General features: G+C 35.7%; 1 protein-coding gene across 2 annotated transcripts in view; it reads left to right on the forward strand.

Annotated features, from left to right (window-relative positions):
- rapgef5a (Rap guanine nucleotide exchange factor (GEF) 5a) overlaps positions 1 to 5,000 on the forward strand; it is a 111,380-nt gene that overhangs the window by 21,405 nt on the left and 84,975 nt on the right. The window lies entirely within an intron of this gene.

Here is a 5,000-nt window from a genome sequence, read left to right on the forward strand (position 1 = left end):
AAATTAAAGCACATGACAAAGTTAAAATAAACAGAGATTTAAATGAACAATATTAAATGTATATTAAAATTTCACATCAAAATATCTTCAAAAATACAGAAGAACTCAAGCACAGACTGAGTAAATTATTTTCTGAGTAAATTTTATTTTATTACTGAAACAGAATTTTTGGGTGAACTACCCCTTTTTAAAAGTCTTACTATTTTAGTTTAAATGTGTAATGTGATACTTTATTTAATTTCAGCTTCCTTAAGGTTAACTCCGCAAGCTACAACAGCATTGTCTGATCAATAAAACCCCCTTGAATCCGTGCCTCTCACATACATGATGCTTCTGTGATGTTAATCTGTGGATCTGACGGTTTTCTCGTCTCATTAAAATCTCTGAAGCTCTTTTAATCCGCACATGAGCTCTGTTAAATGCCCAATATAACCGTCTAACCACCCACCCACCCATGTGTGGCTCAGATGAGAGAGAACATACATCAGATCCATAATCACATGAAGAAGACTCTGTCAGGAACCCCGGAAGCCCCACTAAGCTCTTCTGCTTTATAGATCATCTCATAACAATGAGAACATGATGAATTTATATGATTATCGCTGACGGGAGATTATGATCTTTATCTCTTTTCAGTCTTTCAATGACCCCGGGATTTATTAAAGCAATGTGCCATTAGAGAACGAGCATTACATTGTGGAAAGAAAGAAAAATCCAATTAGAACTTTTAATATTTCATATTGAGTTTTGAGCCGAGATATTCCACTGTAGGTGGGCTGTCCTGTATAATATCGTTTAAAATTAGCCAAGCAGCATTTGTAAATTAGCATGCTACAAGTAAATACTTAGTAATGCCCTTGCAGCTGCTTAAAACCCTTTAGAAAATACTTTGTAAACAACCAACACCACTGAATCCATGCCACAGCAACAACCTACAGTGGAACATGGAAACATTAGCAACATCATACAGCTAACAACATCTTAGCAACAGCCTACCAATACCTTAGCAACCACTTAGCGCACCTTATTGATCTCACGCAAGCAACACCCTAGAAACATCCTACTGTGAAACATGCTAGCAACAACTTAGCAACAAACTAATAATGCTCTTGGAATTGTATAGAACACCTTATCAACCTTGCTCTAGCAACACCGCAGCAAACACCCTACAGCTAACAACATATTAGCAACAGCCTTGTAATACTTAGCAATCACTTAAAGAACCTTGCTGACCCCAGTCTAGCAACACCTTAGCAACAACCTAACAATGCCCTAACAGTTATATAGAACACCTTATTAAACGTGCTCTAGCAACAGCCTACTGTCGAACATGCTAGCAACACCTTAGCATCAATGCCCTAGAACACCTTGTCAGCCTCACTCTAGCAACACTTTAGCAACATCCTACAGCTAACAACATCTTAGCAACAGTAGCCTATGCCAAAACTTTAGCAACCACTTAAAGTATCTTACTGACCTTAACATCACCCTAGCAACAGCCTAATGTAAAACATGCTAGTAACACCTTAGCAACAATCTAACAATGCCCTAGCAATGGTATAGCACACCTTATCAACCTTGTTCCAGCAACATCGTAGAGCTAACAACATCTTAGCAAAAGCCTCATTCTAGCAACAGCCTACTGTAGAACGTACTAGCAACACATTAGCAACAACCTAACAATGCCCTAGCAATAGTATAAACACCTTATCAACCTCTTTATAGTAACACCTCAACAACATCCTACAGCAAACAACATCTAGTAATACCTTAGCAACCACGTACAATACCTTGCTAACTTCACTCTAGCAACAGCCTACAATAGAACATGCTAGCAACACATTAGCAACAACCAAACAATGCCCTTTTAATCATATAGAACACTTTATCAACCTCTAGCAACACCTTAGCAACAGTCTAGCAACACCTTAGCAACAACATAACAATGCCCTAACAATAGAACACCTTATCAACCTTGGTTTAGCAACAGCCTACTGTAGAACATGCTAGCAACACCTTAGCATCAATGCCCTAGCAATAGTATACAGTAGAACACCTTGTCAGCCTCACACTAGCAACACTTTAGCAACATTCTACAGCTAACAACATATTAACAACAGCCTACCAAAACCTTAGCAACCACTTAAAGTATCTTCTGGCCTCACTGTAACATCACCCTAGCAACAACCTACTGTAAAACATTCTAGCAACACCTTACCATAAATCTAACAATGCCCTAGCAATGGTATAGCACACCTTATGAACCTTATTCCAGCAACATCCAACAGCTAACAACATCTTAGCAACAGCCTCATTCTAGCAACAGCCTACTGTAGAACATACTAGCAACACATTAGCAACAACCTTAGCAATAGTATAAAACACCTTATCAACCTCTTTATAGTAACACCTCAACAACATCTTACAGCAAACAACATCTAGTAATACCTTAGCAACCACTTACAATACCTTGCTAACTTCACTCTAGCAACAGCCTACAATAGAACATGCTAGCAACACATTAGCAACAAACTAACAATGCCCTTTTAATCATATAGAACACTTTATTAACCTCTAGCAACACCTTAGCAACGTCTCACAGCTCTCTGTAGCAACCTCACTGAAGCAATACCCTAGCAACAGAAGAACATGCTAGCAACAACTTAGCAACAACCTAACAATGCTCTTGCAATTGTATAACACACCTTATCAACCTCTCTATAGCAACACCTTAACAACATCCTACAGCAAACGACATCTTAGCAACAGTCTTAACAATACCTTAGCAACCATATAGAGTACCTTGCTGACTTAACTCTAGCAATAGCCTACAGTAGAACACGCTACCAACACCTTAGCAACAACCTAACAATACCCTTGCAATCATATAGTACACTTTATCATCCTCTAGCAACACCTAGCAACGTCCTACAACCAACAACATCTTAGCAACAACCTAGAAATACCTAACCCTCACTGTAGCAAAACCCTAGTAACTGTAGAACATGCTAGCAACACCTTTGTAACAACCTAACAATGCCCTATAATGGTATAGTACACCTCATCAACCTCACTCTAGCAACACCTTAGCAACATCCTACAGTAATAATGCCCTAGCAACCACATGCAAAGCCTTAATGTTACTCTACAACACCTTGACAACCACCTAACGATCACATAGTACACCTTAGCAACAACCCAGAAGAAAAATCTGATCAAAGAATTTGGTGATCGTTCAAGACTGTAGAATCTTCCTCACAGCTCCAAGCTGAGAACATTTGGTGTCAGTTGCTGTCTGGGTCAAATGTCACGACCTGTGGTCCTGACCTCCGACCTGGCCTCATATGGGGTGTCTGTGGGCTGAAGACGTCGCTGTGGATCCTAATGCTCTAATTAAACATGATCAATAATGCTGAAGGTGCTTTTGGGTGGATCAGAGAGGCCAGAGCTGCATTGATTAAAGAGAGTGCAGAGAGAAAGGGACAGATGGAAGGAGACGTTTAGGAGGAAGTGTTAATACCAGTAAATAGATATGTAAACTAAGGCTGACTGCAAAAGTGTACACAATAGTTGATGTTATACTATGTTAGTTGAGTCAAATGTAGCTGTACTGTACTGTCATTTGCACTTAAATACATTTAAAATCTGGGGTTTTACAATCCTGAACTTGCTTTAAGGCTCTGATTCACAACCGGTGGGCCTCAGCGATCCTGCAGGTGGGCCGCAAGATTAAAATTAACGCTTGATATTAGAGTTAATTGTGTTTCAATTGGGGGCGATCACACCGAACGCGCATTTACGTTCCAAAAACGCGAGGCGCACCACACTGCCTTTTTGTTGACAAGAAAAAAGGAGCGCGGTGTGGTTTTTTATGTCGCTTGGCAATGACTGGATCAGCTGGGTATTGTTCGAGAGTGTTGCTGTTAATATTAATATAACTTTAATAATTAATAATATTGTGATATTCATGATTTGTGAAGTCAAACATCTCTGGATAATTTAAAACAGCAACTACAAGTGTCTCCGTTGTTGTCTTGACAACACAAACACTGCAGGCACCTCAACGAAAACGGAAATCTGCTTTCCTTCGATTGGAAAATGAAAAATACGTGAGTGACGTAACACGCTTTTCCCGCTCAGAGTTGATTTTTTTTTTCAATTGAGAGAGCGCTCGGCGTTCAAGGGCAATAACGCGAGCTGCAGCAGGGGCGCATAAGAATCGCGCAAAACGATTGCGGCCGTTAGTAAACCATTAAAAGAGGCGTCTCTCAACGCACAAACCGCATTCCGTGTGATCGACCCCGTAGGGTGTTTTACTGTACTTTACATTTGTCTGTATATTTTTAAATAGTACATTTAGTCAGTGAAGAAGTTAAAGAAGAAGCTGGTCTTCTGCAATATCCCTGCAATATCCCTGTTGACCTGTGGTTGACCTATAGTTTTAGTTTTATATAAAATTAAATTTAAATAAAATTATGTTTTTATAAAATACTGATGATAGAAAATTTTAGAATGCACAAAAAATATATAATATATATTGTTATTATAATATAATATAATATAATATAATAAAATATAATATAATATAATATAATATGATATAATATAATATAATATAATATAATATAATATAATATAATACAATATAATAAAATATAATATAATATAATATAATATAACTATAATATAATATGATATAATATAATATAATATATTATAATATAATATAATATAATATAATATAATATAATATAATAAAATATAATATAATAAAATATTATATAATACAATAAAAAATAATATAATATAATATAATATAATATAATATAATATAATATAATATAATAAAATAAAATATAATATAACATAATATAATATAATATAATAAAATATAATATAATATAATATAATATGATATGATATGATATGATATAATATAATATAATATAATATAATATAATATAATAAAATATAATATAATATAATATAATATAATATAA

Source organism: Danio rerio, chromosome 19 (genome assembly GCF_052040795.2).
Source record: "Danio rerio strain M-AB ecotype USA chromosome 19, GRCz13ab, whole genome shotgun sequence".
NCBI classification, from domain to species: domain Eukaryota; kingdom Metazoa; phylum Chordata; class Actinopteri; order Cypriniformes; family Danionidae; genus Danio; species Danio rerio.